Source organism: Chionomys nivalis, chromosome 22, assembly GCF_950005125.1.
Source record: "Chionomys nivalis chromosome 22, mChiNiv1.1, whole genome shotgun sequence".
Classification (NCBI taxonomy): Eukaryota; Metazoa; Chordata; class Mammalia; order Rodentia; family Cricetidae; genus Chionomys; species Chionomys nivalis.
In genome coordinates, this window is record NC_080107.1 from 44,713,053 (window position 1) to 44,736,189 (window position 23,137).

The window sequence follows — 23,137 nt, forward strand, 5'->3', positions numbered from 1 at the left end:
TGCCTTCTGCAGCTGATGTGGGTAGGGGATTTCTCTGCTGCTGTGGCACCCCAGTTAATACTGAGAATTCAGGAGGATGGGCTGAGGAAAACGGCTTTCTCCATTCGGGGTGCCAGTGCCTTCGCACAAATTGACCAGAGCCCGTTCATCCTAGTCCACTCCGGTCATTTTAGTTTCTGGCAGAAAGGGGTCAGAGGCAGGTGACTCGGCCCATCAGAGCCCAACAGCCTCCCTCCCATTGCAACTCATGGCCCTTGCTTTTGAGGAAATAAACAAGTCCCACTACCTCCAAAGATTTTTCTTTAATGAAAAGGATTCGTTTGTCCAAGTTCTTATTTTGAAAGCCGAGGCGGCTGCCCAGCGGGAGCGCATCATTCCTCAGCTTTTCCGTTTCTGGCAGCGGTGGGAGGCTCAGCCCATCAGTCGGTCCGGAGGAGCTTGTGGGAGGGGTTGGTTGACTGGTTTGGGATATACGGGCTGATTTTGGATTTTTTGTTGGTGTTGCTTGGGAGTACTGGTTAAGGGACAGGTTAGAACAAATTCTAAACGAGTTAGCGAACGAATTCTGCTGGCATCTGCCTTTACCCCCGACTAACTGCGGCTCTGGCCAAGGACTGACTGCAGGAACCACATTCGGGTCCTGCCGCCGTGTGCCAGCTTCGTTAAGGCTGAAATTTGAAAACGGGAAAACCGGTGCGATAAACTGGAGGACCCTAGAGCCGACATGGGTCACCCGCAGAGGATGAGGATGGCGGCGCTGGTCACAAGGACTAGTGTCCCTTCTTTGCGCGCCTATCTGGGGCCACTACTGAAGGGACCTGCCAGCTGCCGCCCCGGGGGTCTCCCAGCATGGAGCGCCTCTCTGCGGACCTCGTTTCTGTTGAGCCCGGAGCTCAACCACAGATGTCCAGCCACAATTCTCGGTTGGCCGCAGACTCGTACAAGAATTGCGTTTGGACAATCAGTGGCGAAGCCCCTGAGTTCAGGACCCCGATTTCCTGCGGGGTTCTGCCTGGCTCCTTAAAAGCGCACACCAGATCTTGGGAGCTGCGCGTCGGAATACCTTGCAGAAGCTCATCAGTCGCAGCTCATCCCGCGGTAAGGTGGACGAGCCGGCATGCAGATCCCAGCCCTGCATGGGCATCCCCATCGTCCCCAGCTTGTTTCCTTCCATCGTGGCCAAGGGTCCCTAGAGTAACCCGCGTTGTGTCTCTGGGCCACCCCAGTTTGGAGGAATATCCTGTCAGGCCCAGGGAACCCTGACTCCCCTCTCCCTGCCCCCAGACTAGGCTCTCCGGGAATCCAGAAAACGGGCCCGAGGCCGGTGGCTTCTCTGAGCCTGGGGTCTAGGGTGCTGGACTCACGGGGCCCCCTCCCCTGCCCGGCCCCGCGCACGCACCGGCTCGGGCGCTTTCTGCTTCCTTGTGGCTGAGTCGCTGGTGGCGGTAGCCCGGGCGGCGGGGAGCGCCGGAATGCGCCGCCGGGTCACCTGCAGCTCCCAGGGAGCCTGACCGGGAGCCGGCTGCTGGCGAGGAGCAGGGCTGAACCCGAGCGGGCGCCTCTGGCTGCTCAGGGCCGGGGCGGGCTTTTAGTGGGCCGCTCCAACAATACGGGCCTGGCGCGGAGAAAGGGGCTCGGCTGCAATTGGTACTGGATTTGAATAACGCCACGGGGCCATCAATGGTCATTGTGTCGACGGGTAATGAATCTCCGCTGTCTCTCGGGCTGGCCAGGCAGCTGCAACCTGCGCTCAGGCAGCTCTTAAAGACATAGCATGCCCCTCCCTGGGGGCCGCCCCCCCCCCTGCACCGGCCGGACCCTGCGCCCTCCCACCCCCACTCAGCACCCTCCACTCCCAATGCCCCGCCTGCTCCCTCAGCCTGACCCTTTTGCCGGTGGCCCCCTCCCTCCAGGGCCAGGCACCCACATCTCGGTCCTGGACTCTGAACCTGAATCGAGCCTCTCTGAGCTTGACTAACTCCCCAAGAGTGCCCAAAGGACCCCAGAATCTTTTAAGACCCAAGCTGCCTCCCAGCTACATCTTTATCTGTGGTTCCCGGAGTCCTCGCTCCGTAAAGCTCCTTCCCAGGGGTTTCTTTGGAATGTAAGGGGTACCAGTCTGGAGGAGGTCAGAGGGTCACCCCCACCCCAGAACACTCGTCTGAAGAATAAGGGGGAAGCGTGTAGTCCCAACCAACAGACTGAGGTTGCAGTCTCCAGAGACCACACCCCCAAGAGGGATCTGAAGGCTGCTCCTTCCCCTCCCCAAGGAGAAGGGCTTGATTCCCAGGCTCCTGGGCTTCTAGCAGCAGCAGCAGCAGCAGCAGCAGCAGCCGTGGTGAGGGAAGTAGGTGGGTGTGAAGAAAGGGCGGGCAGTCTGCTACTGCTTGTGTCCTGCGGCTTCCTTCAGGTGGCCCACCTGTCCAGAGCTTCGGGAGCTCTATGGAAGGTCTGCGTGTACCTTGAGCAGGTCTGATACAGCAAAGGGCCAGTCTGTTATCCCCAGAATTCAGCTTCACTGGCTTCCCCCAGTGAGTGTCACACCCCAGAGGGGACCGAGGGAGTGGCGTCTCCATGCATCCTGCCTTCTGTCCACCCCAGGGTTCCTCGAGTGCACCCTACCTCCTCCATGGCACACTCTGCACTTTTACCCTGAAACAGTCTCTTGTCCTCACTCTATGGGCAGCCCTGCCATGTGCCCAGCTGCCCTGTGATTGTGGATTTGCCTGCTTCTCCTCACTAGTGCAGGATCTTTGTGGCTCTGGAACTTATCTCCTTCGGTGCCCTTCCTCAAGCACCCATTAAATGTGTGTAGGTGTTTGCATGGCCTGTGACTGAGTCACCTACACAGACTTCTGGAGTTCTTAACAAAAGTTAGCAAACTGACTTCTGACTCTATAAAAGACGGAGCCCTGTTAGCTACTATCTCAACTCTGGTTGCTGACAGTAAGGTGTACCATGTGCCAGGCACAAAGTGCCTGTAGTCTTTGCTACTCAGGGGCATCAGCTGAATTAAAGCGTTCTAGACCAACCCAGGTACTAAGCAGAACTCCACCTCAGATAATGAATGAGTGATTAAGAAAAGCAGCAGCATCTTGCTGGGTTCTGGCAACATCATGGGAAGCAGCTATATGATCAACTCTATTTTACAGATAAAGAAACAGACCTATGACTAGGGGCCCACTGGGAGGTGATGGAAGCAGGGTTGGAACCTAAGATTGTCCAACCTATTGCAAACAATTTCCTAGTCTTTACGTCCTTAGCAGATAGGTGCAGAATACAGGCACAAGTGTGCTGAAAGCAGTGGTTTCTAGCAGACACTGCTTAAATTATTGTCTACCGTGGTCTGGTGTGAACACAGCCTGGGTAGATTGGGCATGAAACTGCAGGGATGGAGGGATGGAAAGCAGGGAAAGGCGTTCCCTCCTGCCACCTCTTCCCACAGCACTACTGGTTTTGGTTTGGTTTGGTTTGTAGTCCTAGGGATCAGGTCAAGAGCCTTGAACAAGTACTCCTGTCCAGCCCTCAGGGAACGAGGAGCCAGAGAAAATCCTGCCTCTGGTCCTTGCACATTCATGGAAAGCCTACCCCATGGGAGTCAAACAGCAAAGGACAGGCGTTCCCAAAGGAGGTAGCCCAGTGTACAGCCAAGGCAGGTCGTAGAGAATGAAGGTCAGAGAAAGTAAGTTGAGGATGGGGTGGGTAAAGACGGACAGACACTGCAGGGGCAGTTCCAGCAGCTTCAAAGCCAGCAAGCAGGAAAGATCATGGCAGGTTCCGAGTAGAGACGGGATTCCCAGTGTCGGAGCTCAGAGGATTTCAGATAGCCCACCCCGCCAAGCCTGGTGGAACCTTGGAAGGATCTGTGGTTTTACCCTAAGCGCCAAGCCACAGGGATCCTGAGAGACCCTCAACAGACAAGTGCACGTTTGTTTACATGTTAGATTTGCTGGGGATGAAGTGGGGAGTGGGAAGGGGAAGTTGAATGATCTGATCCGGACCAGTTAAGCTGCCTGTGGTCTGCTGGTGAAAGCTGGGGGAGCAGAGCAGGGTCTGCTAAGTTCATGGCAGTCTGCACTGACATGGTTAGTGAGCTCCTGGTGGGTCGTTGACAGCTTAGGGAGGAGAAAGGTAACAGTGTTGCTGTCTAGCCGACCCAGTGATAGGAGCCGAGCCAGGTGGAAACACTCCCAAGTGTTGGCAGATTGCTCTGGGATTATAGAAGGCAGAGATTCATTCCAACAGGAAGATATGAGAAAACTTTTGGGAGAAGCAGCCTTACCGTGGGCGGGTGAACTCTTAGGAACTGAAGCATGGTTATGACCTGTGGGCTCCTTATACCTGCTCTCTGTGGTATTGAGAAAATCCAAACACGTGGCGCCTGCTGCCAATGAGGAAGGCTTTGTCACACCTCCAACACGTGTGCATGCAACTACACATACAGGTTTGGGCTTCTGTGTGCATTCAACTCACCGAGGCTTTATGAAAGTCAGGTCCCCATTCCCCCTTTAATCCTAGTGCTTGGGAGGCAGAAGTAGGCAGATCTCTGTGAGTTCAAGGCCAGCCTGGTGGGTAAAGTGAGTTCCAAGACAGCTAGGGTTGTTACACAGGGAAACCCTGTCTTGAAAAACAAACAAAACACACACTCCAAAAACAAAAACGAAAAGAAAGAAAGAAAAGACACTCTCAGAAGGAAAACAGCAGAGATATCTATGCCCAGTGTGTGCACTTCCCACCAGAACTGGCATTTTACCAAGGATTTGACCAAACACTGCCCAGCACAAAGGACATGCTCAGGAAACATCTGTTGAATGAATGACAGATAAGTGCATGAATGGATGCTTTATTAGTGCATTTATTAAATGAATGGGTAGGTGGATGAACAGGGAACTGACTTTAAGACAATTGGGTAAAAGATCTATAAAGAATGGGCAAAAAGTCAGGTGTGGTGGCACATGCCTGTAATACTAGAACTTGGGAAGCTGAGGCAGGAGGATTAAGAATTCAAAACCAAGGTAGGAGCCGGGCGGTGGTGGCGCACGCCTTTAATCCCAGCACTTGGGAGGCAGAGGCAGGCGGATCTCTGTGAGTTCGAGACCAGCCTGGTCTACAAGAGCTAGTTCCAGGACAGGCTCTAAAACCACAGAGAAACCCTATCTCGAAAAACCAAAAAAAAAAAAAAAAAAAAACCAAGGTAGGAGTGGTGGTGCATACTTTTGATTTCAGCAGAAGCAGGTAAATCTTGTGAGTTCAAGTCTAGCCTAGTCTACAGGGCAAGTTTCAGGACAGCCAGGGCTACACAGAGAAACCCTGTCTCAAAAAACAAAACAAAAATTCAAAGCCAAGCCCGGCAGTGCACGCCTTTAGTCCCAGCATGTGGATCTCCGTGAGTTTGAGGCCAGCCTGATTACAGGGAAAATTTCAGGACAGCCAGAGCTGTTACACAGAGAAACCCTGCTTGGGGTGGGGCTGGGGGGAGAAGGAAGTAAGCCAGGACAGGAGTTAGGAGCATCTACGGCAGCTGGGCACAGCTGGGTGGTGGTGGTGGCCCACCATTCACCATTAACCAGCACTTGGGAGGCAGAGGCAGACAGATCTTTGTGAGTTCAAGACCAGCGTGCTTTACAGAGCGAGGAGTTACAGGTCAGCCAGCACCTACATTGGGCAGCTCATTGTCACTGGTAATTTCAGCTCCAGGACATCCTATTCCCTCTTCTGACCACCTCAGGTGCATGTGCGAGTGCACACACACACACACACACACACACACACACACACACAAAGCCAGGCTGTGGTGGTACACTTGGGAGGCAGAGGCAGGTGGATCTCTGTGAGTCGATGCCAACCTGGACTACAGAGTGAGTTCCAGGACAGAGAAACCCTTTCTTGAAAAACAAAAATAAATAAATAAATAAAACACATCTTTTCAAAAATAATTTATTTTTATTTTATGTGCATTGGTGTTTTGCCTGCATGTATGTGTGAAAGTATCAGATCCCCTGGGACTGGAGTTACAGACAGTTGTGAGCTGCCATGTGAGTGCTGGAAATTGAACCCGGGTCCCCTGGAAGAACAGTCAGTGCTCTTAACTGCTGAACCATCTCTCCAGCTCCAATAAAACAAATCATAAAAAAAAAAAAAGAAAAGAAAACACAAAAATACAAGGGCAGGGACTATAGCAGAGAACATTAGTAGAGCATTGGGCATTTACCTAACATTTCCAAGGCCCTGGTTTTGAACCTCAGCACTGAGCTTTTATTTTTTTATTTATTTATTTATTTATTTATTTATTTTATTTTATTTTATTTTATTTTATTTTTGGTTTTTCGAGACAGGGTTTCTCTGTGGTTTTGGAGCCTGTCCTGGAACTAGCTCTTGTAGACCAGGCTGGTCTCGAACTCACAGAGATCCGCCTGCCTCTGCCTCCCGAGTGCTGGGATTAAAGGCGTGCACCACCACCGCCCGGCAGCACTGAGCTTTTAAAACCAGGAAATAAATGGGCAGTTAATCAGTGGGTAAAGGTGTTTGTGGCCAAGACTGATCTCTTGAGTTTGATCCCCAGGATCCATGCAGTGGGTGGAAGGAGAAAACCCACTCCTGGAAGCTGTCTTCTAACCTGCCATGGCGTATGTATCCCCACCCATCCACATGTAATAAATAAGTGTAATAAAATTAAATATAAGTAGACAATGCAAAGGATGTACGTGCACACAGCCCGTCAGCTGAGGTTCTGGGGTCGAATAGGGAGTCCACTGAGTTTGGAAGGCCACCATGCTCAGCTTCATAGGCAAGTCTAGGGGTTCAGGAAGTGTTGAGACCTGTCCTGGGGCCAGGAGAAAAGCGGTGGTGGCTGGCACTCTTACATGGTGGACGATGGCCAGGTGGCCTATCTTTAGCAATTAATTGATAACCAGAATATGTAGTCATAGACGCTGAAGCTAAGTCCCCAGTCCCTAGTCAGGATCTGCAAGCCCTTCACCCTGCATCTCATGTTGCGGTTTGCAGCAGTAACCCCTCCCTTGTGTGTGTGTGTGGGGGGGGGGTAGGTAGAAGCAAGCCTTTCAGTTCGAAGTGGACACTGAGATAGCCAGACCTGGCAGCACACCTGCAATCCCAGCCACTCAAGGGGCCAAGCCGGAAGGAACCCAAGTTTGAACACACGAGAGGATTGTCACAGAGCAGAGCGCCTGCCTAGCATGTGCAAGGCTCTGGCTTCCACTCTCAGCACAGAACTGAACCTGTCGTCAGCCGAGCAGCCGGTTGCTCCATCACACTGTGCTGTTGTCCTCCCTGAACGGCCTCACTCTGTCTGTGTCCTATTTATAAGCTGTCTTGTCTGTCTCTGCACTAGAATGGATGGCTTGTGTGGTGCGCACCACTCCGTCCCCAGCATTTCACCCCCAATAGGTGCCTAGGTCAGGATTAAACAAGCATTGCATAGACCCCTGTAATCCGTGAGCTATAATGTACGGAGTAGCGGGCTCCTGGCTAGACATCTGTCACACACTGATACATCCCTGGGAGAGAAAGGCTTGCCTCTCCATTTTACAGAGAGTGAGCCCCTTGTCCCTAGGCATAGACCTGGGTGGTGGATCGAGGTTGTTGAGCTGTCTGTCAGGCTGCAGCAGAGACCACATTCTTTTTTTTTTTTTTTTTTTTTTTTTGGTTTTTCGAGACGGTTTCTCTGTGGTTTTGGAGCCTGTCCTGGAACTAGCTCTTGTAGACCAGGCTGGTCTCGAACTCACAGAGATCCGCCTGCCTCTGCCTCCCGAGTGCTGGGATTAAAGGCGTTCGCCACCACCGCCCAGCCAGAGACCACATTCTTAACTGTTCTCCCTGCCCGGCCACCTCTTAACTGTTCTCCCTGCCCGGCCACCTCTGTGTCTGAGCCCCACCCGAGCCCCTCTGGGGGTAGAAGCTGTGGGAGGTTACTCAGACTGAGTTGTAGTCTGATTGCATGCATGGGAAATGTCCACAAAAGACAAACCTATAGAGAGACAGAGTGGATTAGTGGTGGCGAGGCTGGAGGTAGGTGAAGCTGGAAGATAATGGGCGCTATGTGTGATGGGTGTGGGACTGGCTGACCTCTAGAACGCCTGCCTGCCTGCCTGCCTGCTTCCCTCCTCTCCCTCCCTCCTCTCTGTCTTCCTTCCTTTCTTTCATAGGGCAAGGTCTCACTTTGTAGCCAAGGCTGGCCTGCAACTCATTATATAGCTCAAGCTAACCTCAGACTCAATAGCAATCCCCTTGCCTCGTTCTCTCTAATGCTGGGATTACATAGGGGCCACCATGCCCTGCTTTATAACTCTGTGTGTGTGTGTGTGTGTGTGTGTGTGTGTGTGTGTGTGAGAGAGAGAGAGAGAGAGAGAGAGAGAGAGAGAGAGAGAGGGCGGCTAGGGATTACATCATCTAGGGTCACAGAGGTGGAATGCTAATTCCTAATTCTATCACTGTACTATATGCTCACCTTGGGTATGGGGGAGGGGAGGGAGTTCTTTTTAGAGTGATCTAAGACTAAAATAAGTTGTGACTTGAATATACAAATGATGAAATTCACACTCTGGGGAAGTAAATTGTATGACCTGTAAATCACATCTTGGTAAAACTGGTTGGGGCTAAGGAATTGCACCTTAGCCTTATCTGCTGGGCACATGGCGCCACATCTTTGAGCTTCTGTTTCTCAATCAGTGGAAGAGGGGAGGCAAACGGTGGTGTCTCATTGTATCTCTATGAGGGCTAAATGACATAGTATACAACACTACCCCATTTTGTTCAGGAGAAAACACAGGACCAAAGAAAGAAAATGACTTAGTACAGGTAGCACAGCTGGTAGTCTCGGGAAGCGCCTGGCCTTGCCATGTAGCACTGTCCAGTCTGGAATAATGCCTGCCAGCCTTCCCACCTCCCACCACTCGGTGATGTCTCCGGGCTTCAGATAGACTCTGGGACCCAGTCTCCCTACTGCCAGTGCTCAGAGCAAAGGGGACACCCTCTGGACCCTCCAGAGCCCAGGGTGCCCTCTCCCTCAGCACCCTATACCCCCCTCTGGGACCACAACTCTGTCTTGCCTTTGCTTGTAATAAAGAAAATGTCTCAGCTACCCTTCCATGGTTGCTTGGCAACCCCAAGGGGGAATGAGGGGTGGGCTCTGGAGCCAATCTGGAGACAAAGAGTAGGATTTGGGTGACATGGAGCCTGTTCTTAGTGCTAACCTGGCCTGGCTGGGGCAGTGGGTGGGTGGGGGCAGGGACTTTCTCCCACCCCAGTGTCTCACACCAATAAATATGGATTAGGGAAATGGGCAGAATTTTTCTCACGGGCCTGAAAGGGCACGTCTGACCTTTCTACCCCCTTTATGTACCAATGTGACAGCCAGAAGAGAGCAAAGAGCAGGACCCTTTGAGATGCCTCCCCCATGGCCTTCTGACTGGGGGAAACTTTCACCCTCTTTCCCCTGGCCCAGACCAGGTCTCAACCCCTCCTGGACCCCTGGCCCAGGGATGAGGAGGATGCTCATTTTCAAGTGAGTATCCCAGCTTCTGTGTCTTAGCACAAAGCAAAGCAGTGAGGTTCTGGACCAGCCCTCCCTGTTCCTGGCCCAGCCCTCTGCCCAATGGCTCCTCATTTTGCCTCCGTATGCCCAGGGCCTCCTCAGAGCGTCTATTTCCCATTACTGTCTGTGTGTTCCTCTTCTTTTTCGACCTCATTCCCATATTTTCCTTCACCCTCCGCTATCTGGTCTTTTTTTCTTCTCTTCTCGTTCCAATGCCCCATAAAACGGGAGGCACTGGTGGCTACTGTGCGGTGTTCATGCAACAAGGATAGAAGGGAGGCTGGTCGGTGATCTCGCCCACTGGTGCACTGGGTCCTTGGCTGCGGGCCTGGGGTGGGATGGGCCACACTGAATGGAACTAGTGTGGAGACAGGAAAAGCAAACACCTCCATGTGGGCCTCCATGCCTTGGGGTGGAGGTGGGGCAGGCGTCCGGGTCAAATCAACCTCTCTTTTTGCCCCTGCTGGCTCTTCTGGACCCCTGGGTTCTCAGACCCTCATCCCACAATGTCCAGAGGAAAGTGAGCCGAGTGTGGGATCAAGCCCTCTGGGAGACACCTTTGCTTATAATCTTTTCCTGCTCTTCCCAACCCCCAGGCAGTGCCCTTCCTGCCTAGAGATGCCAGGAAAGTCTGGGCCTGGGATGGGCTGCCTGGCCAACCCTCCAAAATAAGAGCTGAGCGGGTAGTCCTCTTGTACCTAAGCACCCAGCGGTGCCATCCACCTCCAGGCTGAGGGGGACCCAAAGATGCCCTGCCCGGTGAGTGCTCCTCTATTCTGAAGCCAGGCAGGGAGGGGAAGCCTGTTGTTCCTAGGGTTCCTTAAGGCCTCCATGAACTTTCTGTGTCTTCAATTGCTGTGGCATTTTCTGTTTGGATGGTCCCCTACTGTCTGTGACTGGTGTGTCTATGGTGGTTTGGGAAGAGGTGTCAAAGGGACAGGATGGTAGTTGGAGAAGTTTCATTCTGGGAATGAAGTGGAGAGAAGGGATGGAGGGGGGATGGAGGACCCCAGATTCCAGATTCCAAGCCAACTTTTTTTTTTTTTTTTTTTTTTTTTAGACAGGACCGCCATGTTTCCCAGGCTAGCTAGCCTCAAACTCAGCCTCAGGTACCTGACACTTTTTGAGACAGGATCTTACAACGTGGACTTGGCTTGCCTGGAGTTTGCTATGCATACCAAGCTGGCTTGGAACTTAGAGAAATCCATCCACCCCTACTTCCCAAGATCTGGGATTAAAGGGGTTCACTGCCGCACCAGCCCACTCTTCTGTTTGACTGGCGTAATAACAGACTCACATTTAACATTCTAAAAGTAGCTGAGATAGGTGACCCATGCCTGTAATGGAATCAAGAGTTCAAGGCCAGCCTTGGCTATATTCAGTAGTACTTAAGGCTAAACTGCTAAACTGGTTGCATCATAGGCCCTGTCCATAAATAACTTGCAGAATGGGTAGCTGTTCATTCCAGGTGAATGGTGGTCCTGGGGTTGGGGCGCTCTGGAGGGTGTCACTCTGCCACCTGTGTAGCTCAGTTCCTTTGCATGGAGTCAGGCAAGAGGGAGGAGAAGTGGAGTCTGGACCACACTTCGGGTCTCCTTCCTTTCTGTCAGGGTCCAGACAACCCCCGCTGCTGTCGGGGTCACTGCAGTTTCTGGAGTTTCTCCCGGAACAGATCCTAGAGTATAGGGACCCCTTTGCTCTTGGTGTCCAGCCATCACCCCTCAAGTTGTATTCAACAGCCAAGCACTTCATGGAAAGGAAAGCAAATGGCATGTCATGATGTCCCAGGGGTGCCCAGTGTGGGGTGCGATGTGCTGGCCCATGGGTCCTGATCTGAAGGGTTCCCTCTACTGCTTCAAGGCACTGTTCTGAGACCATCATTGAAGTTCACCCAGTGGGCACTACACAGACCCACAGCCTAAAACTGGTGCCACAAATCTTTAAGTGACCTTCCGTGTTGCCTCTATTTCCTGGCCTCCACAGGGGTAAGGGGGAGTGGGGTGTGTGTGTGTCATTGTGTCCAGTCCCCTGCATCTGGGTGTGTCATTGTGTCCAGTCCCCTGCATCTAGGTGTCCACCCAGGCCAACCTCTGCTCACAGACAAGAATCAATCCAGATTTTAAAGGCACCTGCTCTGAGGATGGAATTCCCCCTGGGGATAATCAAATATTTATTTATTCATGGCCTTCTGTTGGGAGGGGAGGCCCTTCCACCCCAGTTCAGCAGAAGCCAGCTGCCTCCTCACTCCTTCCCACTGGGGAAGTCAGGGGCGCAGCGGCCTGGCCCTGGGCAGGTCACTCCCCGTCTTTCATCCTCAGTTGGTCAACTTTAGAGCAGGGTTCATGACACACCGCTTTGTGAGGTTGACTGGGGTTCAAACGATCCGAGGGGGTGGAATCCAGGAAGGACTTAGTAAGCTGGTGGCTGGCACCTGGGGATTGCCAGAGTGGAGCAGGGGCAAGCCTCCTCTCTCCACCACCAACATCTTTGCAGACTGAATCTCACTGTGTTGCGCAGGCTGATCTCCGACTCTTGGAGCTCAGAGCCTTGTGTAGCCTCAGCTTCTTCAGTAGATGGAGCTCCTCCAGGGGTCCATCCCCAACCTGGCCATGGCCATAATGAAACCCTCCTGCCACAAGGACAAAGCCTCCTGCTCTCAGTGGTGTTGCTTATTTGGCGTCTTTATTACAGATGGGGAAACTGAGGCCTGGAGTGGGGAAGGACCTATTCAGGGTTACTAAGTGTTTTATGGGAGAGTAAGAAGTGATTCTCAAAACTGCTTCATTCCTAGTTACACTACTGTCTCTCCTCCATCCCTCTGCCTCATGTCCTTCCCAGGTGTGTCCGTGCCTGGCACAGTGAGGGCCTGGGCAGAACCTGGGAGAGACGTGAAGAGAGCCTGGCAGTGGAACAGGCTCTGAGGCCAGCTCCTTCTCAGTTCTCAGCCTCAGCCCTTTGTCTGAGGCTTTGTGATGGTAAGTGCTGCTCCTAAATCAGGTCTGTGACACTGTTATTGTTGCCCAGGGCGCAAAGAGTCTAAACTTTTCCCCTGAGGTCAAGAATGTGGCCAGTCCCCAAGCAGTCCAGAGCAAGGCCTGGGTGGCTGGGGGTGGGGCTGGGGCCTCACCCCGAGCCGGGGCGAGATGTGTGGAGGGGAGGGGGTCAGGAGGAACAAAACGCTTTGAAATGCCTCCTCTCCATCACTGCCAACATTGTCCGCTGCCCGCGGGGGGCCTGGCACCGCCTCGCCGGGGCTCCGGCCCCCAGCCCTGGCCAGGCCTGGCCCAGCATCGGAAAATGGACAGAAGGTTATTGTCCCTTCCCGCAGCCCTTTGTCTGCCCCAGTTCCAGATGTCTAGGCTGGGACCAGGGAACTGACCCATGGTGGGCAGGGAGGAGGGGACAAAGGAGGAGAACACGGGTCACTGCATCCTGAGGAATCGTTCCCAGACCCTGATATCCCACCCAGCCACAGCCAAGTCACCTTCTGGGCCATTTTAGCCTTGGGATTGTCCCTATTCCTTGGCCCTCTCCCCAGACCAGGTTCAGGTCTCTGGAGGAAAAGCACAGGGGGAACAGTTAGAACAGGAGGCCTTGGGAGACCCAGAGGCAGGCTGAACCCCTCTACCCAGGTAGCTGCCATGACCTTGAGCCTGCTTTTCTGTGTAGAGGACTCCTGAGCCACTAGTGACAGAGCTCTACCTACAAGCTCCCCTCTGAACCTGGAGGCACCCATAGTGGAAGGTAGTGATTGTGCTCAGTAGTCTTCCTGACAAGAGAGGACATTTCCTAGCAATTCTCAGTTGGGTTGTGGGCAGACCATTACACCTGCATGGTGAAACCAGGGTCAGTTATTCTCGTCTCCGATTTCCAGCTCTGGAGACAAAAAGGCTGAGAGGGAGCCGCTAACCCCAAGCCAGGCAGCCAGGAGCAGCCGGCGAGGCTGGGATCCTTGCCCAGGCTGACCACAGCCACCAGGAGGAGGAATCGCTAATAAATACTTGGAAGGTGCCTTGGCCCCGCTCTTCATCTGGGACTAGTGATGTTAACTCTATCCATTGTTTTTCCCATTTCACAGATGGGGCTCCCGAGCCCAGACCTAGGAAAGAGGGCTCAGGGGAATTTAAATAGCTCAGAGGGCCGGTCTGCAGCCACTAGTGCTGAGCAGCATCCACCCAGCTCTTGGTGACTGAGGTGCTTCACAGCGTGGGTTTCCTACTTTTCTCTTAGGTAAATACTCCCCCATGTCACAGAGTTGTCAAAAAGCCGTCAAATGAGTTGTGAAGGCACTTAATTAAATCCTGGTGGCTTCAAGGCTAACAGGAGGACAGCTATTGTTACAATTACTCTCAATTGGTAACATTTATCCCTTTGAACCTCACTTGGGTCATCTGGGGACAAAGCTCTGGAGAGGGGCATGGTAGTTGTTGAGGGGGTTGGCGACAGTCATACTTAGCCTTCTCGGGGTCTCTAGAAGTCTCTGCTAAGTCTGGAGAATGCAGAAAGCTGGGAGGCAGACGCTGCTGCCCGGACCCGAGGAGTTAACCACTCCCAGGCCCTGGCCCGGTAGGGCTGCCACGCTGCAACCTAGAAACGATTTTAGCAGAGGAGCCAGGGCTACTTTCTGATGGGCAAAACAGCTGGCTTCTAAGGGAAAACATCTGGCCTAGTCCCAGCATCCTAAGAGCAGAGGCAGAACCTCAGAGGACAGAACCACATCTGGGGGTCCTCAAAGAGGAAGGCATAATCAAGAGGGAGAGGGTGGTTCTTCGGAGCATGTGGGTGTCGGGTGGATACCCCGGAGACAAGGGGTGTGGACCAATTTCTACTGCAGAAGCCAGAGTATGCTAAGTTTAAGCAGACTGGGCAAAAGTATCTCCAGTTGGGATCTGGGGTCTTAATCTTCCCTCAAGCAGGACAAATGAAGGACAGGGGAGCCTAAAGTGGACAAGTTCCCACTCTACCCTGTCTTCTTGGAGCTGGGCTTGGAACCAGAGGTAAGAATGGTGCCCAGGCGGCTCTCCTGGTCAGTTGAACTGCACCCAGAACCAAGAACTGGGTGAAGGCTCATCCTCTGACCACAGAGCAGGACAGGGTCCCAGAGAGCCTCCAACCCAAGAGACGGGAAGCTGACAGCTGGTAAGAGCTCCATCCAAACATCCTCTTTGCTTCGAGTGCCCATCCCCAGCCTACCTGACTGCCAGGCTGTGAGAACTTGCAGCCTGGAGCCTCGACTACCCCTGCGCTTGGTGGGGAAGCAATACTTGGGACCAGGATCGGCAGGTTGAGTAGGATAGGCTGAGGGTTATAGTGGCATGAGGCAAGACTCCATCTGAGTCCCTTAACTCTTGTGACCAAGGGGTCTTCTCCAGCTTGCCCTCCTGACCCTCCAGAGTTAACCCCTTCCAATCTGAGTGCATCAGCTTCTGGCTGGTACACTTTTCTGGTATCACCTTTTCTCTCTGGTAAAGGACATGCCAGTAATCGCCAAACCTTGGTTCCCAGTGGGATGTGGACCATAGGGGAAGGGGACAGTTCTTCCAGGGTCTCCAGTTCAGGATATCCAACTGAAGCCCTGGGGTACTGGCGCCACCACATGGTTCTGTGCAGAACTACAGTGGCTAAGGGGCTCAAGAATGCCGAGGGCCAAAAACCCTGAGAGCAGCCCTTGCATCTGCCCTCCATCCTACTCAGCCAGCTGGGTACCGCAGTAACTGTTTTCCAGGCTCTGAGCAGTACCTATGAGAACCCAGAGCTCAAGGCTCAGCGTACAGTTCCAAGCTCTATACAACAGCAGTTCCAAGCTCAGCCTGAGCCGGAATTACCTGGAATTTTAAAACGGATGACTTGGGGTGGAGGGGTGCAGGTCAGTGGTAGACTCTAGCATGGATCTCTAGGTTTGACCCCCCAGAACCCTAAGAAAAAGGCCAGTCGTGGTAGTAAAAACCTGTAATACCACAACTCATGAGTCTGAGGCAGAAGGGTCAGGTACTCCTAGCCATTCTTGAGTCCATAGTGAGACTGTCTCTAGAAAGGAGGAAAAAATGGTAAAAAGGAAATAGCTCATTTGATTCCACTCCCAGACTTCAGACTTCCTAGGCATGGGGGTGGGGTTGATATTTGCTTTTCTCTTTTTCTAATAAGGTAGGGTCTTGATAGGAAGATGGGATGGTGTGTGCTGTGTAGCCCATTCTGGCCTGAAACACCCAGTCCTCCTGCTTTCGCCTTAAGTCGGCTAAGATTACAGACCCGCACCGCAAATCCTAGCTTTTGTAATGTGATGGAAGGGACGGGAATGGATGGCTGACACAGGGTTTTACTGTTTAGTCCTGACTGGCCTTGAACTTGTGACACTCTTTCTTCATCAAACCTTCTGACTGCTGGGACTACAAGCATGAGCTGTCCTGCCTCGTTGGCCTTTGCACAGGTGAGGCCTAAGATACTGGACCAAGGACCTTGGCTGATTAGCACTGTAACTTCAAAGCCTCTGTGAACTTAGCCCATGCCACTTGATGGGCATGGGGGTACTTGCCTTTGATCCCAGAACTTGGGAGGCAAAGGCAAGCAGATCTCTGAGTTCAAGGACAGACTGGTCTACAGAGTTCCAGGACAGCCAGGACTGTTGCACAGAGAAACCTTGTCTTGAAAAAACAAAAACCAAAACAAGAATACATCTCGTAGCTGTGTATGGACACACGCCTTTAATCCCAGTACTTGGGTGTCAGAAGCAGGTGGATCTCTGGGAATTGAAGGCCAGCCTGGTCTACATGGTGAGTTCCAGGCCACTCAGAGTTACACGATGGGACCCTGCCTCAACCTCTCATCACCAAAATAATGTATCTCATGGTATTTTTAGGGTCCAAAAAGGTGCAAGGATGTGGATTGACACTTGGTGATCTCAAAATAAGGTCAGAAGCATGCTCAGTTTTCCTATTTGGCTTTATTTTTCTTCAGCCTGCCCCAGCCAAGCCCATTGCAAAAGCTACCCTTGTTCCTCAGTCTCCCACATCCAACACACGAGGTCAGTGGGATTCACCTCATCTCACGACTGTTCACCAGACTCATTTCCCTGTGCTAGGAACCCTATGTCTGCCATATAAGCTGTAGCCAGAGCAAAGAAATTTCGGTGCTAGGAACCCTATGTCTGCCATCTAAACTGCAGCCAGAACAAAGAAATTGTGTTTGCTTGATTTTGGTTTTAGGAGACAGGGTTTCTCTCTGTAGCCCTGACTGTCCTGGAACTTGCTCTGCAGACCAGACTGGCCTTGAACTCACAGAGATCACCTGCCTCTGCCACCACAAGCAGAGTGCTGGGATTAAAGGCGTGTGCCACCACCTGACTTGCTTTTTGAGACAAGAATTCACTTTATAGCCCCTAATTAGAATATATATACATATATATATATTTTAAAACAGGTTGGTTTATTAATTATGTATAAAGCGTTCTTTCTGCATGTATCTTTGCACACCAGAAGAGGGCACAAGATCTCATTACAGATGGTTGTGAACCACCATCTAGTTGCTGGGAATTGAACTCAGAACCTCTGAAAGAGCAGTCAGTGCTCTTAACCTCTGAGCCATCTCTCCAGCCCACTTTTCTTTCTTCTTTCTTTTCTTTGTTTCTTCTTCTTTTTTTTTTCTTTTAATACAGGGTCTCTCTACATAGCTCTGGCTGGCCTGGACTTCACTATGTAGACCAGGCTGGTCTGAAACTCACAGAGATCTGCCTCCCAAATGTTGGGATTGAAGGAGGCATGCACCACCGCTACCTGTTTTGTTTTTGTTATTTTTAAAGAATCTCATTGTGTGCGAGTGTGTGTGTGTATGTGTGTGTGTGTAAGATGTGGAGTTCAAAGGACAGTTGTGCCTGCCACTCCTCTACTTCTAGTATAGGTATCCTGGGAATCCAGTCAGGTGCCAGGCTTGGCACCATGCACCTTTACCTGCTAAGCCATCTCCTCCAACCTTGTTTTTGTCTTCTTTGGTAGAGTGCCACTGTGTGGACCAGGCTGGCTTCACCCTTGCGATTGTTCTCCCACCTCTGCTTTTGGAGTGCTGGAATTACAAGCATGCAAGTGTGTGTCACCATGCCTAGTTTTTCTCTTTTCTTTTTTTAAAAATATTTGTTTTATTATGTGGTGTTCTGTCTGCATGTGTATCTGCAGGCCAGAAAAGGGCGCCAGATCCCTCTCTAGATGGTTGTAAACCACCGGATGGGTGCTGGTAATTGAACTCAGGACCTCTAGAAGAGCAGCCAGTGCTCTTAACCACTGAGTTGTCTCTCCAGCTCCTCTTTCTTCTTTTTTTTTAAACACAAGGTCTCATGTTGCCTAGGCTGACTTGGAACTTCTTATGTTGCCAAGGACTCCTTATGTTATGGACTCCTTCCTGATCTTGTGGTCTCCATGCTTGAGATATCTGCCCACCCCCAGACTGGAGATGGATGCTAGGGCCTTATGAGCATACTCTACCATTGAGTTACAGATCAACCTCCCTGCCCCCCTTCCTCATTCTTTTCTTCCCTCCCTTTTTCTTTGGATACAATTTCACACTGTAACCCAGGCTATTAGACTTTCCTCAAACTCATTATGTAGCCCAAGCTAGTCTCAAACTCAAAGTAATCCTCCTATCTCAACCTCCCACGTTTTAGGGTTGTAGGTTTGAGACAGCATCTCTGGCTCAGAATGATTTTGTTTTTACATTTAATTATTTTTATTTTATGTAGCATTGTACCCACTTTTATATTTGCATATCATGTGGAGTGACCTCTGGAGCCCGAAGATGGCAGCAGATAGCCCTGGATCTGTGTGTGTGTGTGTGTGTGTGTGTGTGTGTGTGTGTGTAGCCTTAGTTATCCTGGAACTAGACCAGGCTGGCGTTGAACTCACAGAGATACACCTGCCTCTGCCTCCAGAGTGCTGGCAGAAGCTAGGCAAACTCTTTGTCTAGCCATTTTTTTTTAATGTATTCTTTATTACATTTATTGATTGATCATGTGTATGAACACGCATCCCCATGCAGGTATGGGAGGTCAAGGGACATCTTTTAGGACTTGGCTCTGCCCTTTCACCGTGTGGGTCCTGGGATTAAACTTAGGTTGTTACGCTTGGTAGCGAGCCCCTTTGCCCATTGAGCTGTCTCAGCAGCCCCAGCCATCTGACCCTGTGTTGGACTTTCTAACTTCCAGAACCGTGAGCAAAACAAGATTCTGGAGCCAGACAAGGTGGAGCTCTAGGCTTGCGCTGTTGTTTGGGTGTTTGTTTTGAGACAGGATTTTGTTTCACTTTATTACATTTATTGTGGCACAGGCTGGCCTTGAAGAACTCTCTGCTCTTGCCTCCCAAGGGCCGGGGTGATAGGTAGCCACTGTCACAGCAGAGGGCATTTTAGAGAGGGCTTTGGGCAGGGATCAGTTCCGGAGAGAAAGCCTGGTCGCAGTGGTGATGAGATGTGTAGTGTCCGGGTGAGTGGTGCCAATGAGCTGCAGAAGGAGGGTGGCCATGTGCAGGAGACACAACCAGCCAGGGACAGAGACACTCGAGGGGCTGCTTCCAGGGACTAGGCACACAGAGGTGCCCTTCCCTAGAGGGGCAGAGATATTACGTTTGGTGGAAGTCTGGAGTTCTATTTTGGGAAGGCGGAGTTTGGATATAAGTGGGGAGCAGGAGGGTTGGGGTCCAGAAAGAGGGTGTGACTCTCGCTGTCAGCTGCTGGACAGCTGCTGACCCCTCTTGGTTCACTTCCTTTGGAGGAGGAAGAGTGTGCTTGGGGGAGTGGCTGGAGAATGCTGGCCATGCTAGAATAGCCTGGTTGTGGGTCAAGTAGTGAATAGAAAGATTTTTTCCATTCTCGAGGGAGAGACACGGGGCTGCTGCAGATGCCTCATGGACATCTCACTGTGTTCTCATTTTAAGTTGGGAGAGATTAAAGTCGCTTGGAATTTGGAAGGAAGATTGGAGAAGAGGTTGTGGGTACAGGAAAGGATGGTATGGAGGTTGGGACTTCTGTTGAGAGGAGGGGGAACCTCTTTCACTGTAAAAGACAAGAGAAGCTGGTTTGGAGGAAAGAAGGGGAAACTCTGGGGGTTGTAAATGAGAGTTGCTGGGCCACAGAACATGGCTTGGGGCTCCTTGGCCAGGGTCAGAGTCAAGGGCATTTGATGGAGCAGGGAAGACAGAGGCAAGGGCATAGGAACACAGGGTTGCAGAGCTGGGCAGGGCCTGGACGAGGGTGGAAATCGGGAGTTTGCTGGACTCTAGAACTTTTCTAAGCAGGAGTGATGGGAAAGTTGTGGGGAGGGCACAGGGAGGGTACAGAGGGAGGAAGCAGCTGGAACTGTCAGCGTGCTAAAGAAGACTCTAGGCCTGGGACGCACCACAAGCTCCCTCCTGAGTCCCTTTGGGCCATTATGACAAAATATAGCCTAGGTTACTGGTGAGCAGGAGAAATGTGGTTTTATTTGTTTACTTTCCCCAGGGGCCTTCCTTCTTTCCTCCTCCTTCTTTTACTTCCTCCCTTCTTTTCTTTCAATATATTTACCTATTTCTCTGTGTGAAAGATACATGTATGTATTTGTGTCTTCCTTGATTTCTCTCTGTCTTCTGTTTGTTTGAGACAGGGTTTCTCTGTGTAACTCTGACTGTCCTCTGTAGACCAGGCTAGCCTTGAACTCACAGAGTTCTGCCTGCTTTGCCTCCCGGGTGCTGGAATTAAAGGCGCACATAGCTATTATTTTTAATTTGTGTGTGTGCATGTGCAGATTCGTGTGCTACAGTGCCTTGGGCAGCCAGACATAGGAGGATCCTGGGTTCACAGGCATCCTGCAGCTACATAGCAAGACCAGCTTGGGTCAGGCATGGTGTCCCGTGTGGATAATCCTGGCACTCAGGCTTGTCTCAGGACAACAAAACACAGAGGACTTGGGGATGGGGTGGGGTGGTGGTTCCGTTGGTACAGTGCCTGCCTGACCATTCCAGAACTCAGGTAAAAATTGGGCACAGGGGCACTTGCATGTCGGGGGGGTTCAGGAGAATCTCTAGCCTGAATGCCAGGATTATCAACACGGGACACCATGCCTGACCCAAGCTGGTCTTGCTATGTAGCTGCAGGATGCCTGTGAACCCAGGATCCTCCTGCTCTGGCTGCCCAGCTCTAAGATGCAGGTATGCGCCACGGTGCCTAACTCAAGGAAGTTTTTGCTCACAGTTTTGGAGATGGGGGGGGGGAATCTAAGAACAAGGTCCAGAAGATCTGGTGTTTGGTGGCACATGTCTTTAATCCCAGCAGAGAAAGGTGGATCTCTGAGTTTGAGACCAGCCACAGAAACCCTGTCTTGAAAAAAAGGAAAAAGAAAGAAAGAAAAAAACTGTATTTATGTGTTTGACTATTTTGCCGACTGGTGTGCTTATGCACCATATGAGTGTCTGGTAGAGGCGAGAAGAGGGTGTCAGACCCCCTGGAACTGGAGTTAGAGATGGCTGTGAGCCTCCATGTGAGTGCTGGGAATGCAGGTTCTCTGCGGAAATAGTCAGTGCTTTTCATTGCTGAGCCATTTCTTCATGTTGTTTTGTTTTGTTTTTCAAAACAGGGTTTCTCTGTGTAGCAATTCTGGCTGTCCTGGAATTCACTCTGTAGCCCAGACATGCTGTGACTAAAGGTGTGTGCCATTCACCCCTGCCCCACCCCATCTCTTCAGCCACATTGTTTATTGGTTATTTTTGAGATGAGGTCTTACTGTAGGCTGGCCATCCTCCTGCCTCAGGCTCTTAAGTGCTGGAATTGCAAGTGTGACCCACCAGTCTCAGCCCTTCCCTCTTTCTTCTCCTCCTCCTCTTCCTCCTCTTTTTTTTTAAAATATTTATTTATTTATTATGTATACAATATTCTGTCTGTGTGTATGCCTGCAGGCTGGAAGAGGGCACCAGACCCCATTACAGATGGTTGTGAGCCACCATGTGGTTGCTGGGAATTGAACTCAGGACCTTTGGTAGAGCAGGCAATGCTCTTAACCTCTGAGCCATCTCTCCAGCCCCCCTCTTCTTTTTTTTTTTTAAAAAAATATTTATTGTATATATTGTATACATTCTGTCTGTGTGTATGTCTGCAGGCCAGGAGAGGGCACCAGACCTAATTACAAATGGTTGTGAGCCACCATGCAGTTGCTGGGAATTGAACTCAGGACCTTTGGAAGAGCAGACAATGCTCTTAACCGCTGAGCCATCTCTCCAGCCCGCTCTTCCTCTTCTTTTTTGAGACAGGGTTTCTCTGCAGCTTTGGAGTCTGTCCTGGAACTCACTCTGTAGGCCAAGCTGGCCTCAGACTCACAGAGATCCACCTGTCTCTGCCTCCAGAGTCCTGGGATTAAAGGTGTGTGCCACCACTGCCTGGCCCCTCATTTTTCTTTTTTTAGATCTATCTGTCTGTCTATTCATTCATTCATTCATTCATTCATTCATTCATTCATTCATTTATTATGTGTCTGCACACCAGAAGAGGGCGCCAGATCTCATTATAGATGGTTGTGAGCCACTGTGTGGTTGCTGGAAATTGAACTCAGAACCTCTGGAAGGGCAACCAAAGAACAGTCAGTGCTCTTAAATTCTGGGCCATCTCTCCAGTCTCTCCTCTTTTCCTAGTCCCATGGTGCTGTTGACTAGCTCTCACCTTTGAGTGTGTGAGGGGCACACTCTGACCACATCACTTCTGCACTAATACATGGCAGAGGCTGTACATGTGTAGGATGGGACAGCTTTAGGGAGAATCCTCATTGGGGACTGGGAATGCCTCTGCCAGGGACTGACAAGCAAGCGGGAGGAGGTTTCCAGGGGTCCTTCTCATTGCAGGACCATTGGCCCGAAAATAGCCCACCAGGAAGCCGTAACCAGAGCTAGGCTAGAGATCTGACTCCAGGGTTCAGCCCCCAGGATGCAGTTCGTCACCAGGTAAACCTTTCTTTACTGAACCTACTCCTTCCCGTTCGGTCAGTATAGGAAGTGTGCACCAGCTTCGTGTGCGCCTTCCCTTCCCTAAAGCCAGAACAGGCGGAAGGAGAACCCTGGGAAGCAGACATGCAAGTGGAGCGAAGGTGAATATAGAGGTCTCTCAACCTGGCTCAGACTGTGTGTGTGGGGGGGGGGGAGAAATCCTCAAATGCATTCTTTCTCAAGGACCCCTAGCAAATCCTCATGTTAGGTGTTATCAATCAGGTTTTATCTGGGAGGATGGGGAGATTCAGGAAAAGGCTGGTGACAGATGCCTAACTGGAACTTTAGGAGCCCTTATCCCCCACCCCCGACCCTTTCACCCCGACAGGGTCCTAAGACTCGCCCTATCCCAGAGGAGGCTGTATCTCCTATTTTGGCTGGGTCACCATCAGGGGTTCTGTGGTGCTCTCCAAGTCCTACACTCAATCTGAGTGGGCTTTGCTTACTTTAAGGGCCGGAGCGTGGAAGGTGATGAGAAGACGCGCCCAGATCAGCGGCACCCGGTCCCCGCCCCAGCCGGGCTTGCTCTCCAGCCCATCGCGTCATCTGGAGGGTATGTGGAGGTCCCGCATGGGGCCGCCAGAGGGCGCTGCAGACAGAG

The 23,137-nt window shown here is 51.5% G+C and overlaps 1 long non-coding RNA gene across 1 annotated transcript; it reads left to right on the top strand.

Annotated features, from left to right (window-relative positions):
* Positions 1–328: 328 nt before the first annotated feature.
* LOC130864816 (uncharacterized) lies at positions 329–23,135 on the top strand. Its single transcript, XR_009056006.1, has 5 exons — positions 329–1,098; positions 21,141–21,209; positions 21,811–21,919; positions 22,396–22,494; positions 22,989–23,135. It is a non-coding gene; the product is annotated as an uncharacterized LOC130864816 (long non-coding RNA).
* The last annotated feature ends 2 nt before the right edge of the window (positions 23,136–23,137 follow it).